Below are 25,792 nucleotides of genomic sequence, written 5' to 3' on the forward strand. Positions count from 1 at the left end.
AGAGTGTCAGAGAAATGATGTGCCAAATTTGTTAATTGTTCAGATTCTAGTGATCTGGATACTGTTCTTTGTGTTTTTTATTCTTCCTGCCCAACTCTTTCCTGTGCTGGGAAAATCTCTTCTTTGAGGGTCCACATCACTTACTGCAAAAAAAAAAAAAAAAAAAATGACCTTTAGCGTGCAGTTGATGATCTGAGTGTTAATTATAAGTGGTTTTTCTTGTTGTGTTTATAGTGTCTTCTGACTGTTCACTGTCAGTTGTTAATAATGCCTAATATAGCTTTTCTTCATATTAATGCAACCCTGTAATTATCTGTATGTGTCCCACACTCAGCTTTTCCAGATTGGTCTAAACTTCAAATAAAGGGGCCGGCGGGGGCGGGTGGAGAAAGGGAGTGACAGTCACAACAAATTCCTTGCTGCATAGATATGTAGACAGCCTGTACCACAAGAAACCTGCTTCTGGCTCCAGCTGCCTGATTTTTTTCTCTTTAACTAGTTTATGCTCACAGTTGCATGTTTGCAAATGTTTATTGAATTAATAAGTACCATAAATGCTATTTTGATTTCATGTGGAGGCAAGATTGAATTTCTTCATGGTTTGATCCGGTGCTATTGATTCTTTTATGGCGATTTGGAGAACAGAGCTCTGATGGTCTCAGCGAGCTAATTTGTTGGTAATGTAATTTATTTATAATGCTTTAGTTGCAGGAAGTAAAGGAACATGTTCCACTCAATACAAAGCATAGTATTCTTTTGTTATTCATTTATTCACTCAACCAAGATTTATGGTGCCTATTACTGGCCCTGGGTCCAACGGGGAATAAAATACAATTGCTGTCCTGGTGAAGTTTGCATTCTAGTGGGGAGAAACAAGTTTGTATTCTAGTGGGAAGAGACAAGCAGTGAACCAAATGTTAGATGGCAACAAGAGGCCGGGGTGGAAGGTGTCACAGAAGACCTCAGAGACCAGATGGATGTCCAGAAATTGAGGATAGCAGTGGTCCAGGCGAGGGGCCCATGGTTGCACCCACCCAGGAAGAAACAACGAGGCCACTGTGAGGTCAAAAAGATACCAGTGATGACAAGAGGTTGGCCTTCGTTCTCAATGAGACAGGAAGCCATGAGTGTGTTTTGAGCAGAAGAGTGACAAGGTCTGGTTAACCTTTTAGAAGGATCACTGGCCCGGGGATGGGTGGGGAGGGGTGAAAAGGGGAGCAGAGAAAACAGTTTGGAGGCAGTTGCAGGAACCTGAGCAGGAGGTGGTGGTGGGTTGACTGAGGTGGAACTGAGGAGAAACATGTTAGACGTCTGTTTGAAGGGGAGAGGCTAACAGAATTTTCTGGTGAATCGGATGTGGGATGGAAAGAATGAAGTTGATGTTGCTCAAATGGAATCCTGGGAGTCGAGTGGATTTGAGAGAAGGGCAGCTTGGGTGGGGTTAAGGGGGTGGTTGGCAGGTGGCTATCATAGTCCGGAGACAGGACTGTGATCTGTCTGGAGTTCCATGCATGAGTGTCCAGGGTGTGTAGTCTGACTGATAGTCAGGAGTCTGGAGGAGATCATCTAGGGAGTATGAAGAGAAGAGGTCCAGAGACTGAGCCCCACCTCCCCCCTCTCCCAGTGTTTAAGAGGCAGCAAGAGGGGGGCGGAAACCAGTACGGGGAACTGAGAGGGAGCCGTCAGTCATAAAGCGAGCTAAAAGAGCACAGTGTCCCAGAAACCACACAAATTAATGGTCACAAGAAGGTGGAAATTGATCAGTTTTGCCCGTTGCCATTGGTAATTGGGGTAAGATAATATTGAGACTGCCCTTTGGAGTTAACAATGCAGAGGTCTTATCAAAGCTAGGAGCTTGTTTAGGAAGCTTAGCTTGGAATGGGTTAAACACAGATAAATCTTTGGAGAGTTTGCTCCGAGTGAAGGCAGGGATGGGGCCATTGCTGTCCAAGGATGTTGGGTCAAGACAGGCAGGAGTAAAGTGTGTTTTGTGTTAATGTGAATGGCTGGCAGAGCGTGGGAAATTGATGGTGGAGGAGAGGGACAGTTGCTAGAGCAGTGTCATTGTGTAGGTAGAAGGGATGGGGCTCTCGAATGGAAGTGGAGGGGTTGGCCTTGGCTCGGGGTCCGGGCAGGTCATGCAGCAGAGGAAAGGACAGGAGGTACCAGGTGTGGTGCAAGCAGCAGCAGGTTGGGGAACTCGTGTTGAGACTGGGTCAAACTTCTTTTTGGAATGTTTCCATGTTCTCAGTGAAATAGGGAACAAGGTGATCAGCTGGGAGGGAGGATGGATGAGGAAGTAGTATAGTATTTAAGGTTTGAGAGAAGAGGATATAAAATGGGCTAGCAGAGGGAGAAAGAAGGTATTGAAGAGATGAGCCAAGATGGCCAAGAGTACAAAGGGGCCTGGGGGGATCATCCAAGGGAATTGAGCCTTCCTCTTTCAGCTTGCTGTATCAGGACAACTTGCCCAGAATATCTGCCAAAGTAACCAATATTCCATTGTATAAACACACCTCAATTTGTTTATCCATTGACCTCTTATTGCACGTTAATATTGTTTCCAGTGTGGGGTTTTTATGAATACAGCTGCTATGAACATTTTTTTGTACAAGTCTTTATACGGGCATATGTTTTCATTTCCCCTGGGTAGGTTCCTAGAAGCAGAAGCACTGGGTCGTGCAATAGACATATATTTAACTTGGTAAGAAACTGCCAGTTTTCGGAAGTGGCGGTTCTGCAAAAGTAAGCAGGCACATGCTTCACCCTGTTGGGTAGAAAATAAGCTTATAGTAAATGGAAAGTTCAAGGTAGTAGAAATTCATTGTCTTGGCTTAGTCATTACTGAATCTTAGCACTCACTGAACTATTATAGACCCCGTTCCCCCAAAATCTACATGGAGGACACAAAGTAGGTCATCTCCAGAGTCCCTTTCAGATCCCACATTCTGCGAATTTTCTTGAAATTCAACCACATGGTTGTAAACAGACAGAAAGCCACATATCTGCACATTTTTATTCTGTGGGAGTTGAGCTGCATTTCATGTACTGGACACGGGAAGAAAATCACGAACATAAGGTGCAGAGGCAAAAGGATTAGGCTCCTGTGAAGCCCACAAGTTGCATATGAAAATGATATATTCCTTAAAAGAACACATTGTAAGGTGATAGAGAATTCAACTCAAAAATTTATATTAAAAAGTTGTGTCCCTATGGATAGCTCCCATTTTGTTTTCATTAGGATGTATATATTGGGAGATGCAGTTGGGGGGTTGAACAGACTGCTTACACGTGCACTGTGTGGGTTGCTGCGGCGTGCTTTGAAATGGGAGCAACACAACATTGGCCCCTGTTACTACTGCAGGACCACTGGACAGGGGTTCGACTCACCTGGGTGCTCTCCAGCCAAGAGCAGAGAACGTTTTTTTCCTGTTTCCTGCCAGCGACAGGAGAGATAGCCCCTTTGCCGTCTTGTCTGTAAATGGATCTGCATGTCCACGGCTGCCCATCTCCAAGCCGCCTTGGCTATCCGTCCCCATCCTTCAGCTCCGCACAGTGAAGAGTACGCTTCGGCAAAGACTGAGGAGTCATGGTTCACGTGCTTGAAGATGTCTGATAAATAGAGGATGTTAGAAAAGACAGATTGGACATCAGTGTGAGATCGCAGACGTCTGTAATTTGTCTTTCAGGTTAATGAGAATTAGTGGTGGGGACGGAAAACCAGTTGGAGGCAGCTCCAAGCTAGTGGGGAGTCTTGACTAAGCTGTGATTGGCTGTAGAGGCAAATGACCAGCTGGTGCCCGTGCCCCCTCGGGGTCCTGGCATTGTGAGACCCTCCTCCACTCAGGGCAGGACGAATGCCCCTCTGCCCGTCACAGCTTTCTGAGAAGGGATTCTGAAGGGTCTGAGTATCAAAAGGCATTATAGGGGATCTTGGATTTGAACGTTAGAGGTCAGGCCAAATTCTCGTTACATGCGGAGAACCTTCCATAGCATCCCTGGCCTGACTGGCATTCTGGCCTCTGCTTGAGTACCTGGAGTGACCTGGAACTCACTCCCTCAGCGTATTTACTGGAGAACACATGTGCTTTTCAGGACATTCCTGTAGGGTACCACCTTACTGAGCCAGTACCGTGGGACCTTTCTTCCATGACATGAGGAAAGAATCTAAAAACAAAAGCAGGGCGCCTGGGTGGCTCAGTAGGTTAAGCATCTGCCTTCGACTCAGGTTGTGATTCTCAGGGTCCCAGGAACAAGTCCCACATCAGGCTCCCCACTCAACGGGGAGTCTGCTTCTCCCTCTGACTGTCCCCCCTCTCGTGCTTTCTCTCTCTCACACTTTCGCAATGAATAAATAAAATCTTATAAAAAAAAAAAAAGCATATGCACAGCTAGCATGGGATGGCAGCTCTGGCTGGTTGTGTTTCTCTCCCTAGGTGGGAATGGATCAGGGGCACAATAGGCATTTTACTTCTGTTCTTTCTAGGGGATCTGAAGAAGCACAAGCAAGCATTCTTTTCCCGAGTCAGGGACCATTGTTATCTTAAGTGGCCCTGATTTATCTTTACGTTGATGTATAAAGATGACTCCTTTCTCACCTTGGGCTTATGTTCTTCATAGCTGTTGAAAAGTCCATGTATTTGTAATGCTAAAGCAGTGATTTTTCAACCAGGGTGGTTTTTGTTCCCCAAGGGACATTTAACAATTCCTGTAGACATCGCTGTTGCCACATCCGGTGTGGGGGATGCTACCGGTGTTTACTGAGGAGAAGCCAGGGATGTTCTTAAACATCCCACAATGCACTGGATGGTCCTGCACAACAAAGAATTATCTAGTCCAAAGTGTCTTTGCGGGGGGATTGAGAAACTCTGGTCTAAAGGAGCCAGTGGTTCCAACCAACCAGTGGTACCTTCCCATGGTAGCCTGCACAATTGATGGTTCTGTGTTGGGGCACGCAGCATTGTTTGTATCTAGGAAGACTCAAGGGTTTTAATTTCATGAGCAGAAGAGCTTCTGCATTTATTTATATCCTTTACGGCTCTTACAGAAGAGTTAGAGTAGGAAACCAAGCAGTGGTTTTGCTTGGTTTCATCTGTAACTTCACTCAGAGTGCAAGATACCTTTGAATCCTAAATAGGGACTTATATTAAAAGGCCTCTCGGGGTTTTTTGTTTTGGGGGGGGTTTTTTTGATACATCCAACTTATCACTAATAAACCAAGAATGTCTAGGTTACCTCCAATTAAGTGAAGAGTGAGCAGTCAGGACCAAAGAGATTTAAAAGGCTTTGTGTTTTCAGGAGTTTCTTCATACGTTTCAGAAAATGGTTTGCCATTTAATAATAAACGATACACCAGGTTGTATCGTTTATTATTCAGTGGTGGGTTTTTTTCGCTGGTTTTGTTTGTGTGGTAGGGGACACAGAAGGAAAAGTGGTTTGAAAGGAAATCATGTGAGTGTGTGTTTCACGTTGTCATGGGAAGGCAAAGTCAACAGCGCGGGTTTTGATGTGTAATAGGAGTAGAACAGACATAGGCATTGAATAATTTCCCACCCACCCTTTTTGGAGTAGAAGCCATGCTGAGAGAGGACGCAGAAGAGCTTGTCAGTTAAGGCAGCCACTAATTAGATGAGCTTCAGTGCCTCTCTGGATGGCTTCCAGAAGCACACTGCCCTGTCACACTGGGCATGGGTGTCAGTTCAGGCTCTCTCGTCCCCCATCCGTTTGCCTCAGTCCAAACCAAACTTGAAATTGGAGGGGGTGAACATTTCTGGGGTGCCCCTGTGCACTGGGCTATCTGTGGGAGGTATGGGGTAGCGGGATGGAAACCGGAAGCATACATTCCTTAGGGGCATAAAAGTAGGGTCAAGGAGGGGTTCCCTGGGCCCACAATGGATATAACTCAGGGAAATACGGGGGTGGCGGTCTACTGGTGGGATAAGCCTGGGACAGTGGGATTCTGAGTTACCCCACCCGGTGCAGTTCTCTTTGTCTTCTGGCCGGTAAGCATGATCTTTGAATGACTGTTTTCACTTTTTAGAGGAAAACTAAGATTAGTGAGCTATTGTTGAAGGAGTGGTGGACCCTTTGGAGTTAGAAGGTATTGTAGAAATCCTCCTTTGGTAGTGCTTTTTAGTTATGTTAAAAAAAAAAAAAAGAAAGAAAGAAAAGAAAAAAAATCACCCTCCTATGTTTCCTTTTGTTGTGAGGCTCATGGAAACGTGGGGCCCACTGAGGCCCAGCGGTGCATGCCGCTGGGGCCGTGTGCTCTCCAAAGTGTGAGTGCTCCCCGCAGCGCAGGCAGGACCTAGCACCAGTGCGCCCTGGGCTTGTTTGCGGCTTAAATCATCTCAGGGCTCTGACTTCTTCCCTCCGGAGATGCGGTCTAAACTACCCCCCGCCGATGATGGCATTGCAGCGCTCATGCAGAAGCTTGTCTTCTGATCCTCTCCCACGGAACATGACAGTTTTCTCTGTGATGGCCGAATTAATTATCAGAAATGGTTTGTTGGCAGACAGTTGGATGCTAATTATGATTGGAACCTCTGGGCCCTTCCACCCAAATCTGCTGATGTTTGTTGGTGGTGGTAAAAATGAAAAACCATTAACTATGAAAGGATTTCTTGTTGCGGGGGCAACTCAGAGCAAGGCAGATCAGGCCGGGCAGCTTTGCTTGAGTTAACTGGGATCTGAGCCACAGCTGCTCACCCCGTGGTTGTGAGGAAAGGATTGAAGAAGTGGTTAATTAATTGTTCACTTTCTGGTAAAGAGGGGATGGAGATTGGATATTTCAATGCAAAGCCAAAAACTGGCATTGATTAAATTTGAGGTGACATTTGGGGAGGTGTCCTCAGAATGTCTAAGTTTGATTATCCAATTTGACTTCACGCTGTGTCCCGGGTTTGTGAAATCTTTCTAGCAGGTTCCACCTGGGAAGAATTATTTTCAATTAAATGGATCAGGACCACTGGAGAAAGAATCATGAAACGTACCTGTAGCATGGGGCCATGTTGGGAACAAAGCTGCCCAGCTCACAAAGGGATGTTTTGGGGGTCGGCCTGTGCTAAGATGGGCTCTGGGCATCTTTTCATTCTCTCTCATCATCAGTTACGTTAATGAGGTGTAGACATGAAGGCAGGTGCGTATTTCATGGAGCTGTGTGACGCATGGTGGATGCTATTGCCGGCTCTCATTGGGGACAAGCAAGGAGGAGGCCAACAGACCCTTGATCACTGGAAGGGGATGATGACCTACTGGGAGATTATAATAGGGCAATCAAGGATTAGTGGGGAAAGTAGAGAAAATAAGAACAGGAAACTTTTTAATCATTTCATGTAGGTATGTGAATGGCTGGCTTTCTTTAGTGAGGCTGCTGGTATGACACAGGCAGTGTTCCAATACATTCTTAAATAATCTCTAATGAATAAGTAAACAAAGAACACCCCTAAATACTCTTTTAGGGGTCCCATCAATTGTAAGGGAGTCTTTTCCTCAAGGAAAGTTGAGTGACTCATAATTTCTGGCTAAATTCGGTGGCCGATCTAAAATGACAATATAAAAAAATACATGTTGTTTAATTAATGTTGCATTTCAGTCGGTAATCATCAGATAAGGTTGTCTGGCAGAAACATAAATTTTCCTTTAGGTTTTACTTGGGGAAGCAACAGTACAGTGAGTCCCCACTCATGAACCACTCTTAGCACAGAAAATATACACAGAGGCAAAGACGGGTGCATAAAAATAAACTACTTTGTTCCCAGCAGAACAGGGTGTGCTTGGGGACGTGACTGGGTCAGAAGCGGCTATTTTAAAGTCCCTGAAATTTTTCTCCACTTACACTTTCAGTTGAAGTTCCTGAAACTTCTTCTTCTAAGGCATAAATGCCACGTTAAGATGGATGGTAAGTCTAAGGGAATTATACTCATTAAATCTCATTTCTCTTTGCCTTTTCCACCTTTTTCTTGATGATTTCAGTTCTTACCATGCAGCAATTCAGTGACCTCAGTTCTCCCTCTTAGGAACCAGAGAGGAAAGCCCTCTGTGTTTACAGAGACTCAGAGCCTCCCCTCTGTCCCAGTTCTGCTCACGGGGAGCCGTGCTGTCACTGAGCTCCACCTAGCACAGGTAGTGATCGGTGGTTTGGCTCTGTCGGAAGGGGGAAGAAGGTAGGGACCAAGCCAACAGCATGAACACCTGGATTGGTTCATGAGTGTCTTCATTCATTTATTCACATGCTCGTTCACTCACTGGTTCACAGAAACTTGCGGGGTATTTTAGGATGCTGGGAACCACGCCCATCCTTGTGCAGAAAGCATGGACCCCACGCTGGGGGTTCAGTCCCCAACTGTGCATTCTAGCAACTCTGCGTTGTTACCGGGGGTGCAGACGCCAAGTTAATACAGCCCTAGAGCTGGATTTCCAGCTGGGCGTGTTCCTTTTTTAAATGGACACAAAGATTATAACTTTGCATACCCTGGTTTTCGAATATTAGAAAATCACATACTCACATCAGCAGTTTAATCAGGTGGGTATCTCCGGCTTCTGCCAACTTGTTTGAGACCTTGTGGGTGACTTTGGGTAGGGTGAGGCAGTTGGACTGACAAGAGCCTGGCCCCCAGGCTTCAAGGAGGCTCTGAGCACGTTTCTGCCACCGACCACCTGTCACCTTGGCCAACTCATTTGCCTCAACCACACACCAGTTTCTCATCCGTGAAACAACACGTTTAACCAAAGGCGATACTCATTTTTTTAATCGATTTTTTTTATTTTAATGGGTAAAAAAATGATTTTAAAGTTTAATCAGTCTAATAATGGTGTTACTAAAATGGAAAGGGAGACCAAACAAAAAAAAAAATTTTTTTTCCATTTGGGACAAGTTGAATTTCAGAAATACCATCATCTGTGCTGCCTGAGGTTAGAGACAGTATTTCTAAGTACACCTGTCATCTAGTGAGTAATTAGATGTGTCCAGCCTAACTTACATGATTTCATTCATTCTTCACAACCTTAAGAGGGAGGTTCTGTTAGTTTCCTTGTACCCTTATGATGTATGTACTGTCCCTATTTGCAGATATGGAGATAGAGACCCAGAGAGACGAGGTAACTTGTCTGGGGTACACATCAGCGAATGTTAAAACAGGGTTTGAATCCAGAGCTTCCGTATGACTCGCATAATGTTCTGATCAGCTTTCTGGCCACACCACCTGTCACAAAGGAGGGGTCCAGTAATTGGTGGATACATGGTGGGTAGAATAGGATGGAACCTTTTAATGTGATCACTTTGAAGACCTGTACTCAGGTAGTCCTATTTCCCGCCGTGTTCCTGGATCAGTGCTGCCAATGGGTCCTGTTTTAAACCCTCGCTAATTAAATAATGACTTGATCTCTGGCCCCTTGGGACACAAGTGTAGTCTCCCGAACAACAGCGTTGGCATCACCTGGTAACTGGTCCGAAAGGCAGGATCTTGGGCCCCACCCCAGACCCACTGAATCAGAATCAGCATGAGCACTGGTTCCCCAGGTGACTGCTGTGCGCACTGAAGTTTGGGAGCTTTGCACACCTGGCAGGACCCCTCGCGAACCCTGTGCTGCTCGGCAGAAGAACACAGTTGACTATCACGTCACGGTGACCACGCTGATAGTGCTGTGGCCAGGAGTGATGCATTTGAGGAGTGTGTGTAAGGTACTGAAGAACGGGACACTCGGGGGGAATGAACGCAACCCGAATGCAAGAGCAGCTGTAAAAAGAAAAATCTTTTCCCGTGGACCTTGCTTTTTATGTGGTGGAGGAAGAAAGGTTTTTTTTGTTGTTGTTTTTTTGTTTTTACTTTAGAAAAAAACCATCCCTGGTTGCTTGGAAGTTCAAACAGTAAAGTCCAACTAGTAAAAAGTAAAAATTAATAAAAAGAGAGAAGGCTAAAGCTTAGTTACAAACCATAGTTCTCAAGGTTACTATTTTGAGCTAATCGCAGGACTCCCTGCCCCTTTGTTTTCCCCCTAAAAGTTCGTATTTCTTATAAAACAGCTCCAAAGTGAAAAATCATATGTGTCCTATAAAATAATTACTCATCTTTACCATTAAGAACAAATACACAGCAGGCAGCAAGGAATGCCTTTCCTACCTTCTCATGTGGCTGTTTTGTAAATGCACAAAATTTTATAGAACGTGCAAGAAAAATGTAAAATTCCTTGCTATCAGTGGATTCTACCTAACAAGTGAAAATTGAAGCTTAGCTCATTTAGAGGCAATTATATGATGTGTTCAGTGAGGTTTTTAAGACTTATATTGAAAAAATTAAGTATTATGTACAAAACATAAACGGATTATACTATAAATCGAATCTATTGTGAAATGTGAGAATGTAAGTGTGTTAATACGTGTGTGTACGTAATGTGTTCTGATGGGGAGGAAGATTATTACTAACTCCTTGTTTTTATAGTGTGTTGATATTTTACAGAAGGTTAAAGTAAATGAAGTGTTGCAAGGATTTCCAAAGCTATCCATTGTAACTTCTAGGATCATGTTCTCCAAATTGCTAATTAATGTAAAGTCAGCTTCATATATTGAGATGTTTAATCAATTGGCAGATTGCTGTCAATAAATATGTGTCTTAAGCGGTTTGTAATAGACAGGCTAATGAAGTACCCTCTGTGAGTGTCAGAGCTATTGGGAAAAGTCTCTCTCCCTTCTGGGCATCTTGCCATATGTTATTAGTCTCCCTCTGATGCAGGGAAGAATGCCCTTCACCACTGCCGGTCTCACCTCTGGATAGAGTAGCTGGAGAACCAGGAAGTGAGTTTCATTTTCTAGGAGCAGTTAATCAATCAGAAGTTAGGTGGAAAGGGGGGCTACTGGCAACATTAACAATATTAAAAGTAAGAGTTCTCATGAATTCTCCCAGGAGCCACTGCTCTTCCTCTTACCCTAAGCGGCTTGAGGTGACCTCTGAAAATGGTTCGCTATTTGCTTGACCCAGAAAACCCTACGAATCACGTAAATCAAGAGGTTCAAATCTTCGTGTTCACTTTAAGAATGTACGTGAAACTGCCCAGGCCATCAAGGGTATGCGTATCTGAAAAGCCACCAAGTATCTGAAAGACATCACTTTACAGAAGCAGGGTGTGCCATTCCGTTGCTACAGTGTGGAGTTGGTAGGTGTGCCCAGGCCGAACAGTGGGGCTGGGCACAGGGTCGGTGGCCCAAGAAGAGTGCTGAATTTTTACTGCACATGCTTAAAAATGCAGAGAGTAATGCTGAACTCAAGGGTTTAGATGTTGATTCTCTGGTCATTGAGCACATCCAGGTGAACAAGGCCCCCAAGATGCGGCATAGAACGTACAGGGCTCATGGTCGGATTAACCCATACATGAGCTCTCCCTGCCACATTGAGATGATCCTCACTGAAAAAGAGCAGATTGTTCCTAAACCAGAAGAGGAGGTTGCACAGAAGAAAAAGATATCCCAGAAGAAACTGAAGAAACAAAAAACTTATGGCCCGGGAGTAAATTCTGCACAGAATAAATGCAAATAAAAAAAAAAAACAAAACAAAAAACAATATTAAAAGTAGCTAACGTTTCTTGAGCATTTACTCCATGCTGGGCTCTGATTCCGGTACCACGTTTAACTTCACGGCAGCCCTACAAGAAACAGCACCATTTCTCAAATCTTTCAGATCCTTTTGTGATCATCGTTTTGGGCCTGCCACTCCAATCCTGAAACAGATTTGTAGGTAACATAACCTACATGTGTCGTCTTTTAAGAAGTCATTCTCATTTTCCAACTGTCACATAATGGAGAAATAAAAGAGGAGTATGGTTTATTACTGAATACCTTCAATATATAAATGCTCGCTCCTGGCTACCCTAGAGGATGGGGAATAGTAGTCAGATGTTTGCATCTGTGCATGGAAGTCCTCTCTGTGACTTTGGCAGCTCTGACGGCAGGCTGATAGAGTTATGACAGACTAGCTACTCACGTGCTTGAGGTGGTCTCGATGTCAGCGACATGACTTTCCAAGATGGTGAACAGTTCTTAGCAAAGCTCCAAAACTATAGCAAAATACAGCCTCATCTCGATTTGCACAAAAATTGCATTGCTGGAATGTCGAGTATACATTGATACTGGACAGAAAATACTTCGTGTTCCTCTACAAGACAAATTTTGGTTCTAGGGTTTCCACCCACACAAATGTCCTGTGGACATTGAGAACTCCTGTAATGCTGGAGACCATTCTATAAAGGGAGCAGGTCTGGCTTTATTGAAAGACATGGCATCCTGAACCTTCATCCAGTAAATGCTACTATAGCCCTCCAGTCATTAGGACAACCACAAACACCCCCACCGATTTCTAGAAAGTCTCCAAGGGGTCATGGCCACTCCAGGAGGGAAGGATACTCTGCTTTCAGCTCTGTCTTTCACAAGTGGCAACTGAAACTCAGTAGTTTTCCCAAAGGCACATAGCCAGGAAATAGTAGAGTTGGGATCTAGACTATTCCCCTTGACTCCAGAGCCCTTGCATTTAACCCATGTTGAAACACAGGTAGGTTTTCTGGGTCATTTCTCAGAACTGTGACGTGAGTTTTAGTGAAAACCCCCTGCTGACTATCTCCTGTGTCCAGGTGTTTTGATGCATGATCGAATGTTCACAATAAACCTGCCATGTAATTCTGTCTATTCCCTTAACTCTAATTGGGAAGCTTGAGTCTGAGCCTTTTCCCCAAGGTTGCTCAGCCTATGAGAAACTGGATTTCACATTCGTTTTGACTTCAAAGAGCAGGCTCCTGCCCCCACTTCTTAGAGCTGGGCCATCAGGAATAGGGAGCATGTATAACCTGTTGATACCATTCACCCATCTCTTCCAGACGTCCTTTTACTTTCTCATTACCCGACCAAATAATTGGCCAGAAGAGGCCACTTTTGAGAGTGAAAGCAGACACCGTTATACTAGGACACGGATGTGGGTCACTCAGTGGTTCCCCCTTGTAGGGACGGGAAGAAAGGAATGCTCACCAGTTCAGTCCTGATGATCACACAGAGCTAGACAATGTCATATGCTGCCCAGGCAGAACACACTGGGGGCTCTCTTCTCACCGGAACTGTGCTTTGCCGCCCACAGTGACCATGTGACCATCTTGAAAGGGACAGTACCTTTTCTCTTTTGAGATCTTTCCCAGTTTAAAAAGTCAACATCCCAGCCTTTCCAAGAGCACAGTAGGTATGGACAGGCAAGCCTTGAAGATTGCCCCTCAGAGCGTCACGAAAATAGGTGGGGGGCAGGCCTGGGGACCCTCCACTGGACCCGCAGGGGACAGAAGCTCTTTGTAGGTGGTGACGGGGGCAGAGAGCTGCTTCCTGTAGGGAGCCTTGTCTCCTCCTTGGGAGCAGGACAAGAGAAGTCTTCTTTCTGCTTACACGTAGAGCTTGTGCTCAAGGAGTACAGTGACGAATGCTGCCTGAATTTCCCCCAAGCTTTTGCACTTGTCTTTATTATATTAATAAATACTATGCAGCTAATGTTCCCATCTGGCAGGGCAGAGAAAAGAGCATAAAAATGAAGCCGTGGTTACAGCTCTTAAATACTAATGAAGGTGGTATCTACTTGGCATGGTAGAAAGGTGGGTCTTTATTTTAGAGTTCTTAATTAAGAACTGCCAAGTGACTAATATTAATTAGGAAGCCAGCTGTATCCTTCAGTTTCATGGTATATTTCTTCTTAGGAACCTGGGAAGGGAGTAAATCTGAGCCTCTTTTAATCAATCAGCGCACGAGCAATTATGCAGTAAGTATACTTTGTAGATACAAGGCCAGGCTATGTGGATAGAGATTTATAAGATACCGTCTTGGCCTTCTGGGTCTCCACCGGTTCGAGGAGTGTGCACCAGCATTGAGCCAGTGTCAGGACAGCGAAGTCAAATGCCCCAGAGGGTATCTAGGTAGAACAGGATGGCCACAGTGCGGTGGGAGGGAGATTTTTCAAACCACGCAGTGCCCCGCCTCTACTAGGGTCTCAGTGGCAAGCCAGTGTGAGCTCTGGGAGAGCATCGTGTCCCCAGTTACAGTGGCGTGGACCAAAAGGTTGAGGACAGGCTGTCAGGCAGCGGTCCTGGGTAGAAATCGGAGGGCTACAGCTGGGCTCTGAAGAGGAGTAGACGATTTCCAATGGTTGCGGAGCCCTGGGCAGCCCCAGAGGAGGAAGGAAAGGGAGCGGGCCGGCTGGACCAGAAAGGGGAGTCCTGGGCATCACCCTGGCACGTGCACTCCAGCTCCTCAGTGCCTAGCCTGTCCACCAGCTGGTGCAGGAGTGATGCCCTTGGAGCTGCTCCTGCCTGCACACACTCAAGCGTGGCCTCCGGCGGATTCCTGGTACCCCGAGCACGAGGGCAGGGGAGGCAGTTGGAGCAGAGACTCGGTGCGCTGTGTGTTCCTGGCGTGACCACTCAGCTCCTTAATAAAATGGTACCTGGAATAAGGGGCTTAATGGGAAGCACCTCAAAATCTCTGGCCCCGTGTCTGCATTCTAAGTCTCTTTTGACATTGATGTGTTAATATCCATTGAATTCTAGTTCCTTGAGTCACTAGCAATTGAGGAAGGATTTTATGAAGATTAAGTTGTAATGGGCTTTCTTTTGACTTTGCCTGACAGAGTGTTAATTTTTGCAGTGGTGTTTTTTTTTTTTTTTCCAAGCTCGAATTGTAGTCCGATCTGCAATTCTCTCTTCATTTCATACCTAGGAATTCAGATTGCTGAGTTGTATCTGCAGTTAAACTGACACCTTCGTGAAAGCGCCGGATCTAGTGCTGTGGCGGGTGCAGCCTTCCCGATGCAGAAATCTGCAAGTCTCCACCCCGCTTCACTGACTTTCCTGGGGAGCCCTTCCTTCACAGGATCCACGGAGACCTCTTGGGCTAGAATCCTTAACTCTGAGCCTGAGATGTGGTCACTGGGGAGGGCTTATTCTCTGTAGATGTGAACTCCTCCGTAGGGGGCTGAGTAACGTACGCTTCTCTCTCCTCACACTATGCCATTGAACTTGGAGGTTTTACATCTCTTCCGAGTGCTAATTTCCATCCAGGTCACACCTGCGTGTGTGTGTGTGTGTGTGTGTATGTGAACTCTCTCTAGCCCTAGTTTATAAACAGCGTTTTTTTCTACACCCAGGTATCCAGAACAGTCCTCTTCCCAACTTTCACAGGGCATTTTCCAGAATCCTACCTGCTGCTTTTGGTAAAGTCCTGATCAGTTCCTGTCTTTGGAACGCTGCCCCAGTAGCCTGGTTCCGAAATCTCTGATTATTACTAAAAGCTCAGTTCCCTTCAGAGAAAAAGAAACTTTGGAAATAGTAGGTCTGTGTTTTTCTTTCCATTACGTAACTTGGGGAATTTTACTAACCTCACGTCAGCGTCAGCCTCGAATGGAATCTGTTAAAGAGCTACATCCGAATGGTATCTGTACAAAGAATAATGTGTATGGAAACACTATTCTCTAGGAGAGTGACTTTCGCCATATCCAGATAGCACCTAAGTTGTTATAAGGTTTAATGGTTTTCCTTAAATCAATTCACATTCTTAAATTTATTTTTAAATGAAACAGTTTAGCAGTATTCCAGATGATAATTGGCATCACAATTAATAAAAATACGTACGTAGTGATTAAAATGTGAAGCTTGCATGTGTACATGTGCAGTCCTCTCTCAGAACACCTTTGAGAGACATAACTTGGGGGAAAGATGTTGTATCCGAGGGCGCTCAGGTGGGGTCAGAGAAACAGACCCACTTCTTCCTGGCTTTAATATTAAGGAAGGGCTTCAGGTTTAATTTTACTTACAAGTTTTGTTTACATCAGGATTTTTCAACCTCAATAATTGACTTTTGGGCTAGATAATTCTTTGTTGTTAAAGACTGTCTTGTGCGTTGTAGGATGGTTAGCAGCATCCCTGGCCTCTAGCCACTAGATGCCAGCCCCACCCCATCCCCCACCACCAGCTGGGACAACCAAAGATGTTTCTAGACATTGCCAAAAAGGCCCCTGGTGGAGGGGGAAATCGGGCCTGGTCGAGTACCACTGTGTTTACATATAAGCCATCATGTTGCTTTTACTGTCCTTGTTGTTGTTGTTGTATTAAATTGTCATTTTGTTAGGTGTGCGTATTTAAAAGATACTGCAGGGGCGCCTGGGTGGCTCAGTCGTTAAGCGTCTGCCTTCGGCTCAGGTCATGATCCCAGGGTCATGGGATCGAGCCCCGCATCGGGCTCCCTGCTCGGCGGGAAGCCTGCTTCTCCCTCTCCCACTCCTCCTGCTTGTGTTTCCTCTCTCGCTGTGTCTCTCTCTCAGATAAAGAAATAGAATCTTTAAAAAAAAAAAAAAATAAAAAAAATAAAAGACACTGCAATTTTTGAGACCGCGCATGTAACTCCCTTATACCCCAAATGGAAGCGGCCCTGGCGTCTCTTGAGACCTGCTCGGGGCCCACCTGACAGTCCTCTCTCTGTAAGGGCACGTTGGCTCTCCCCAGTGGTTGTCACTTTCTCAAGGGCTCTTCTTGGTGAACAAAAGACTAGATCTTCCTTCCCCTCCCCATGTGTTTCTGACTTACATGCAGGTACGCTTCATTATGGAACATGACTTCATGTGTTACCACATCAGCAGAGGCCTACATTTTTGTGAGATACTGTTTTAAATGTATGATCTCTTTAATTTTAACAAAAGTCTGTAATGATGCTGCTTAATATTATTTATCCCTGTTTTTTTCCCCCCATTGAGAAAAACTGAAGCTTGGCTAGGTCACGTGGCTTGCCCAAAACCACACTGCTAAAGATGCTCTTCTGTTAAAACTGAATATTGGAAGCAGTCTGTCCCCAAAACAAAGAAATGTTTGTCTTAAAGTTGAAATGCAGTGTGGATTCACAGGTAGCCTGTCAGTGATTGTGTTTATGATTTGTGGCAACTGCCGATGCAGTAACATCTGTTTAAAATTATAAACCTAGGGACGGCCCACTGGCTCAGTCAGTAGTAGAGCCTGTGACTCTGGATCTCGGAGTTGTGAGTTCAAGCCCCACGTTGGGTATAGAGATTACCCAAAAGTAAAAAAATCTTAAAAAAATAAAAAAAGTACAAATCTAATTACAACATAAAGTATGATTACTATTTAAAAAAATACTTCAGATGAAAACTTAAATTTACAAAAATGCTGGTAGAAATTATGTTGAGGTAAGAGACTTCTGGCAGTTTTCCTTTTAGCCCAGTTCTGATTTCTAAATGGGTTGTAATGTATTTCTTTTTCTTTTGGAAATGAAATTTGGAAGCTAAAAATGAAGACAGATGTAGCTGGGATTACTGTCAGAGTTAAGTTTCTCTCTCCACTTCTAGCCAGGGAGCGTCCATATTTGGCACATTACAAATAAATGTCTGTGTGCCCCTGCGTCTGGGGTTGGCGGTCTTTCCGAGTCGATTTGCTGTACGCTGGGGTGGAGGGCTGGCCTGCCACCTTTTGCTGAAGGAAACACGCAGGACACTGCCGTGGGGTACCCAGCCAAAGTACGTACTGACGGAAACAGGCAGTGGGGCTGCTCCTCCCTCCGTTTGTCGTTAACTATTTCTTTCTTAATATGAGTGCATCTGGGAAGAGGGGAAGCCTTACCTGCAAGACAAGAGGGCAGGGGACTTGCCACAGGCCTAGAATAGTTCTCTCTCAGTGACAGCAGCTCCTCATGTCACAGAAGGGTAATTCACGATGGACCATGTCACCACCAACTTTTTCACTAGTGGGGACTTGTAACCGGGACCAGATCGGCAAGACCATGAAGGAAACTCATGGCTGGCCCGGCTACATAAGCCAGGTCGATAATGGTTTGCCGGCAGCATGCGTAGAACATGTTTTAAACAACACGAGTGTTGTCTCACGTATTATTTTCATTGCAACACCCTTCCGTCTATGTGCTTCCATTCATTCTTAATGTCTTACTGTGTGCTAACAGGTGCGCTTTGAATGGATTCTTTGGGTAGTTGCTCCTTGCATGTTCAGGGGGAACCATGTTCAAGTGCCAAGTACCTGACACTCGGTCCTCATAACTAACGCTCTCAGGTGGCACAGAGAATGCCTGTTTCACATAGGAGTGAACTGAGGCTCAGACAGGTTCTGTATGACAATGTATTCCTTGGTGATTCCTCTTGAATGGGGGGTTAATCGATCGGACCATCATCAACGGGCCTTCTTTTGAGCTTCTGGTGTGTATAGTTGTACTTGTCAAATGCTAGATGTTTCCTAATTTAATATCTGCTAAAATTTTCTGATGCTTTTGCTTGTTTACTGTTTCCATGTGTTACACCTAATGTGAAATTGAGATTTGGGTTAATTAACTACTCAGCGTGATTATTTCCCTCAAGTACGGGGGAGCTTCGTCTACCAATTTTGCCCTTCTTGTTGATAATGTTAGCGTACATATGGCTCATCTCAACTTTAAAGGAATTAACCTCCTAACCCGTATCTTGAACTCTTTTTTTTTTTTTGGCCTCGATTCTCTGCCCACCCTCTCCACAACTACAAAATTCCTAAGGAGCATGACAGTGTGTGGGATTGCTTGATGTATGTTCACAGTACACGTGATCTTCACGTGCATCGATAGATAGCCTTCTGCACTCACCAGAAGCACTGGATCATGTCTGGAAAAGAAAGGTTTTAATATTTTTAAAGAGCTGTAGACATTTTAATCAAAGCTTCTTCTCGGCTTTTGTCTGATGTGTATCAGGAGAACATACAGTAAAAGAGAACACGGCATTACTCTAGCCCGCCTGTCTGAATATATTTCAGCTCATTGAGCTAGATTTCTCCGAAAAGGGAACATTTCCAGCCAAGTCTGCCCTAAAAAGATATTCAGGGTGGCAAACCCAGAACTTTGGTGCCTGCAGGTGCCATTTTTCTTTCATCCTTAATGTTTTAAATTATTCTCACGATGAAACCTAATGGCCTAATGAACAGGGAAGGTGCCCAGTCTCAGAGGAGGATGGACTGAAGCGTCAGACTCAGGAAGAGCAGTAAAGCCCACAAGTGTCGGTGGCCAAAAATCCAGCCCACACAGTCTCCACGCCTTTGTGCTGGTGACCTCTGAGGCCTGGCAGTGACGTGGGCTCTCTGAGGACTCCCACCCTGCTTGTAAGCAAGTAAGTCCAAGAGCATGAAGCACAGAGGCATATGGAAATTCCACTCTCGAGCTTAATATACCAACATGCAAAATGAATTTTTCATACTGGGTTTTGAAGAAATGGAAAACTTCCAGTTCTCCCTCACTGGTGTGCCTTTTGGAGTTAGTGCCCTTTAAAGCAGCCGGAGGGGGTATGACTGTAATGTAAGCAGAGTGGTGTTTGCAAGTGAGAGCTATGTGAAAGGCAGTGATGATTTTGGAAACATTATTCTGGGTGTCGAATTGAACAAAGAGTCGTTACTGGAGGAAAAAAAATACCCAGAAACACTTTAATAGTCTCTCGGATTTGGGCCCAGAGAACCATACTGTGAATTGAGTGGAAGATAAATAGAGAGGAAAATAGCAAATTAAGGGGGACAAATAACCAGGGAGGGGCGGGTGTCCACTGGCATCCGCAAGGAGAACATATAACCGGCGTCTGATGCATTTCCTTAAGAATCAGTGTGTTTGCAAATTGCTTCGTTGCATCTTAGCAGAATCTAATCTGAGTAACGAAGAGCTGACTAGCGAACGTAGTTGGATGAATTCCCTCAGTACTCCTGAAATATAACAGAGCAAGGAACAGTATAATGAAAAATAACAGAGAGAGTAGCTAGGGGCTTAACTTATGATCAGTGTTCATTACAACAAATGGCACTTTCACTGCAGAGTTACCATAAAGATTATTGACTCTTACATAATGTGGTTCCCATCTGAATAGATCTGAGAACAGCTCAGCCTGTGAATGAGAGGGCTGAAGCAAGAGCACAACGATGTACTCTAATCTTTATTCATTTCTTCACTTTGTTCTGGAGAGCTGCCCATTCAGAACCACGGACAGAGCAAAAGCCGGTGAACCTTCTTGGAGGAAGCTTCTCCATGATTCTCCTTGACTAGCATGGTTATATGTTATATTCAGTGAAGACCCGGCTCAGAAAGTGACTAAGCTTTTTTTTTTTAAGATTTATTTATTTGAGAAAGAGAGTGTGTGTTGAGGGGAAGGGGCAGAGGGAGAGAGAGAATGCCAAGTAGACTCTGCACTCATCGTGGAGCTGGACATGGGGCTTGGCCCCACCACCCGGAGATCGTGACCTGAGCCGAAACCAAGAGTCAGACGCTTAACTGAGTTCCAGCTTGTTAGTAGTTTCATATTTAAGATCCTCACCTGATGTTCTTTGCCATTTGCTGTTTTCCTCAAGCATGCATGTTACAGCACTTTAAAAAACATCTCTTTGGAAAGAAACTGTGTTTTGTGTAAAACTTTCAGCACACAACCCAAGAGCATTTTGCAGCTCTGGCTTCAACCAAGGTTAGAATGGACAGTCCCAATTCAGAGCACAGAGTACATAACAGCCTTGGTTTACTGAGCACCTGTGTGGTACCTGCTAAACACCTTGTTATTTCATCCTCTTAGTGACCCTGTGAGATATGTACTGTTCCTCTCATTCCCACTTTCCAGATAGAAAGCATGTTCAGAAGACGTTAGGTAAGTTTGCCAAGGTTACCCAGCTGCTGTCTGTTAGAGATGAACTTCAAAACCAGGTCTAACAGTGTGCCAGATGTTTTAACTCCCACATCAATGCTAAGCACAGAGAAAGATACCCTTTCTCTCTCTCTCTCTCTTCCCCTCCCTCTCTCTGGAAAAGTTGGCTGGATTTGGAAATCAGACGTATCAGGGCTTGGACCCTTTCTTTTTCATTTGTGAGAAATCCTGCAGAACTGACCTGTCATCTCCTAAGAGTGGTTGTAATGCAAAAAAAGTTCATGTTTAATGCATAGCGATAAGCTTTTTGCATGATTTTCTCATTCATTCCTCAAAACTGTGGGCAGCATAGGTCTGTTTTTTAGATTGCAGAACTGAGGCTTGGAGTGGCCCAGGCTGCATAGCGGCTAAGTCTGTCCAGAACCTTCATGTTCAGCCAGTATTACATGGCTCATTGTGGGCAGTTTCAAAGTCAACCCTGTCAAGTGCCCCCCATAAGAGAGGGTCACCAACAGTGTTAGCCAGAGGCAAAGGTGACAGCCCCCAGGTAACATGGGAGGCAGAAGCAGAGCAAGGAAACCCAAAGAGGCTAGGGGTGAGGGGCTGTGTCGTGACAAGGAAAGAAGCAAAGTGGCATTTGGGAACAAGTCAACAGTTGTCAAAAGAATAATGAAGGCATCTCTGGAAGCTCAATAGTAGACAAGTTTGGGATCCTATCCTTCCTTTAGTTTTCAGTTTCTTATTGCTGAATTGTATGGAAAAAATACTTTGGTGAGGAATGGCAAATTAAAAAATACTGTTAGCCATGGGATAGCCAGCAGATTTACTGTTTGTCCCCAATCTCTTCTAAGCACCCAGTTTTCTCCTTTATTACATGCTTGAGTGGGAAGCCCTGCCTCGTGACCATTGGCACTGAGCTTCTATAGACCTCCCTGTGGCTCATCCCCCAGACTTCCTGGCCCAGAGGTCAGAGACGGATAGGGAGACAGAGCAGAGTGACGTGCCCGAGGCTAGAATTGGTATTTGTCACTTCACAAGGAGCCCAGCTTAGTGAGGAAGTCCAGCTTGCTTGCGAAATGGCCAAACCCTGTGACGCACAGTACTCGTAGCCTGCAGCTGCTGCTTCTCGAGCCCCTCCTAGTAGAAGCCTTGCGGAGAGTGCAGCCTGGTTGGCTGTGAGTTGAGGACCTTCCGCTCTTACAGCTGGGTTTGTGTTTGTTTTGGGGAAAGAGGACTGACTACACTTTTCTCCAACCAAGTAGTGTTCATGAGCTTTGGGAATTATTGATATTGGCCTGAAGACTTTTCCAGGCTCATACTGAGAACTATTATAAATAATTGAAGATAGTGGAAGAACCTCTACCTAAGTGGGATTACTTTTTTAAAAAATACTCTGGGTGTGTGTATGTGTGTGTCCATGTGTCCGTCCATCGTTCCTTTTTCTGAAGCACAAAAACCAAGTGCCAAGAAAGAGTCCCTCAGCTCTCAGAATGCCTTTAGTACAAGAGATGGCTCGACTCCCCCATATTCACATGGTCTGTGTCTATTGTACATCACAGTAACCACAAACAGCATGCGGCTCTTGAGCTGTTGAATTACAGATGTCTGATTGGGATGTGCTGAAAAATACTCAGCAGATTTCAAAGACACTTAGTACAAAAAAAAAATTAAACTTACATGATATATTTCCTAAGTCATTTGTCTTTAAATTAAGGATAAAGTAGATCATTAATCATGTTTATATTGATTACATGTTGAAATGATCATATTTTAGATATATTGGGTTAAAATATATGAAGGTTGATTTCATTTGTTTACTTTTACTTTCTTAATGTGGCTCCTAGAAAATTGGAAGTTACATTTGTGGATTTTGTGTTTTGGACAGAGCTCTTCTGTAGATCTGTGAAAGTACGGAGTTTGTCTCTACCAATTAGAAGTACTAATATGTGTTTAAAAAATAAGATTTTAAAAATAGCTTTCTGAAATATTGACAAGGAGAAAAATTAACTCCCTGTAGTGATTCAGTTTAGCAAGTACTGCTGACTAAGAGGGGCTTTGGCCATTCCGGGGGGAAATATATTGGGCAGAAATCTTTATGAGAAGCTATTCAGGGGATGAATATTTTTCCCCGAGAACATAGGTCCCTTTGAATCAGTTGATTGAGAACACGGTTTGTCAGTATTTGAAAAAGCTCTTGTGCACGCATTTCTTCGTCATTTCTTACCCAGCTGTCATCCTCCTGGGCACATCATGACCACAATATCCTATCCTGGAAACCAGAAGAAAAGAGCAGCCCGGGGTGGTATTCCACAGATATCCTGGTCCTCTGGCTTTTCCACCTCCTGCTTTGACTTTCACCATCTGTATTTAGAATGCTCTCGCACCTTCCAGGAGTGTGTTGTGGGTGAGATTCCTAGATGAAACACTTGAGGTTCTTGGATGAGGTCTGTTATGACAAGCGTGAGCTCTTCCCTCCCCACCCACGGCCACAGTTTTGCTCTGAGTCGACAAGGCCTGCTGGGGGCATCAAACAATGAAAGCTTGAGCCCCAGGGGAGAATCCTATCCTCTTCTTGATGTGTTCCCGGGGTTCTCACTCAGATTTATTGCTAATGCATGAGTCCTCCAGGAGATGCTTCTTAACATCAAGCATAAACTCACAAACACCTTCGTTTCTAACCTTTTGCATTCGAAGACCATAAATTTCCCAGAGACTCTTAAAAATCTGATTTACAAAATCTAGAAGGGAGTGGATGACATATATGAAATCTGCTCAATATATCAGGCTAAAAGTAGTTTTTAAATGCCCTATTCCTTTGTGGAGTATGTTTTCTCCACAAAACTCAGAAACATGAACGTGTAACCAAAGAAGGTTGGGATCTAAAGGCTTGTCTCCTGTTCAATCCCTATATGTGGGAGTCCATATTCTTTCAACAGTTGTTGGCTTGTTCCCAAATACCACTTTGTTTCTTAGCCACCAAAAGCTGGTCTCCTCCCCTCCTGCTGGCCTTTCCTTACTCTTGGCCAGGAGTTCAAAGATTGGTATCAGGAATGGATGAAAAGCACAGTTCAACTTGATAGGCCATGTTCCAGGAGTGGGGCTCCCCACTTTAGAGAGAGCTGTTTACATGAGGGGGGATTCCACTTTGCCAGGGAGACGGCCTGGAGTAATGGGTAGTTCAGTGTTCTGTAGCTGCCGCTTCCTGAAGGTCCCCTTGGTGAGAGAGAGCCTCCTAGATAAAGCACTGTGTGCATAAGTCCACCTGTTATATAGATGGTTGCTTTCTGGTGTTTATTTTTAAGTTTTTATTTTTCAGTTTTTTTTAAGTGGAACGTGACTTGCCTCACAGAAAAGAGGGGCACATAATACAATGCTGTGTAAGAGCGCAAGCATCATGCCTTAATCTGACCCGAACATAAAAGGAACCTCGGAGAGGTGAACCCTGTAAGGTTTCACTTAACGTGATTTTCCTTGAGGGTTAGACAAGTTAATAAAAGCAGAGTGCTTACACAAGCTTCATGTGTAAAGTTGGCCAGTTCCATTCAGATGTCCAACTCTTACAGGGTTCAAGCTGTTGCCTGGACGGTTCAAGCTGGGCGGGGTTTGGGTACTGTCTCATGCAGCGCCCAGTCATCCCCGTGAGGGGTGTGACAGGGTGCAGGCTAGACAGTTATCACCCCTATGTAGGTCCAAACGCCCCATCTTCTGTCTAGGGAAGCAGATTATCCAGATACCAGATTAATTCCGAAGCCTTCTGAATTCAGTTCAAGTGTTATTTGCCCTGCCCCGGGAACCTATAGGCTTGTACTTAAATTTAAAGAAATGGCTAGCTTTCCACTGACCTGGCCATGAGTCCCCTGCCATGGTCAAATCACCAAGCCACCTGGGCAGAGAGAAACTGAGGAAGGAGCAGTCTCAGGAACAGAGAGTCCCAATGGTTAGCCACAAAGAGGAAGAGGGGTAGGGGTAGGAGGAATAATAACCTCTAAATATGCTTTTACTATTTGTCCTTACCTGAAAAACAGAAGAAAAAGCGAAGTTTCTCTGTTTAGACACTAACATTCCTAGTTCTGTGACATTAGCTCTTCATTTGCGTTATCACTTATATCTGGAGCCACGTGCCTTCTTTCATTCATGCGATATTGCTTCAGGTTTAAATGAGTTGATAGTTGGAAAATGCCATAGAAGCTTCATGCAGAAGTGCTAACATACAGTAAGTGCTAGATGAATTTTGCTATTGTGGTCACTAGCTTAATCATGTTAGAGGTCGTAAACAACCTTGAGCCATTCATGAAGGAACCACATCATGTGGCCAGAAAGACTCTTAACCTTTCCGTGATCATAAAAATGTATTCTGGTTTTTAATTTGTCCAAAGGAAGGGGGGGGTGGGATTCTACTGGTTTTTTAATGTTCATTTTCACTTAATTACCCTTTAAAAACAATTACTATCTTCAACTAGGTCTTACTAGTATTAGATAGGATTAATATTCACTAAAAGCCCACTGTACTTTAAAGGAATTTATGGAAACCCCTGGTCACAGTGCTGTGGAAGTGAGTCTCCACAAGAGGATGACAGACTGGGCCCCCAAGAGGCCTCACAAAATGGCGCAGTGGTGCATTTACTGTACCTCCAGCCTCTCCGGCAGCCTTCCCGCCTCAGAAATCTTGCAGAAACAGAGGAAAACACATAGGGAACTGATGTACAAACCAAGATTCCATGACAGGATAACTGCCCCCAAAGACTAGAACACTTGCCTTGGCCTGCATGACACATGCCCTTCTGGTAGTCAGCTGGAAATGGGAAGCTGACGGATCATCACTCAAAGAGCGCGGAACTGAGGACATTGGGAGATAGATGCATTGGCTAAGATAGTCTTGCAGTCTACCAGTAAATACTTACTGGGTGACTAGTGGGTGGCAGGCACTGGAGAAACACAATGATTAAGACAGTCCCTGTTTCAGAGGCACTAGTGATCCCTTTGGGAAGCTGTCCACAGAGTTAGATACTTTCAGTATATCCCAGTAAGTGCAGTGATGTACGCTTTCATTCAGTCAACAAACGCTCATGCCATGCCTGTGGCGTTCCAGTCACAGAGGATACCCAACAAGACAGACAAGGTTCATGCTCTC

At 44.7% G+C, this 25,792-nt stretch overlaps 1 protein-coding gene and 1 pseudogene across 3 annotated transcripts in view; both read left to right on the forward strand.

Moving 5' to 3' along the window:
• The window catches only part of RSU1 (Ras suppressor protein 1), a 193,226-nt gene that overhangs the window by 156,561 nt on the left and 10,873 nt on the right, over positions 1-25,792 (forward strand). The window lies entirely within an intron of this gene.
• Positions 1,261-17,681, forward strand: LOC129045808 (large ribosomal subunit protein uL22-like; annotated as a pseudogene). The gene has a single exon (XR_008506052.2). The product of XR_008506052.2 is annotated as a large ribosomal subunit protein uL22-like (transcript).

Source organism: Mirounga angustirostris, unplaced genomic scaffold (assembly GCF_029215605.1).
Source record: "Mirounga angustirostris isolate CCGP_5_RB_7025 unplaced genomic scaffold, mMirAng1.0.hap1 SCAF_5, whole genome shotgun sequence".
Classification (NCBI taxonomy): domain Eukaryota; kingdom Metazoa; phylum Chordata; class Mammalia; order Carnivora; family Phocidae; genus Mirounga; species Mirounga angustirostris.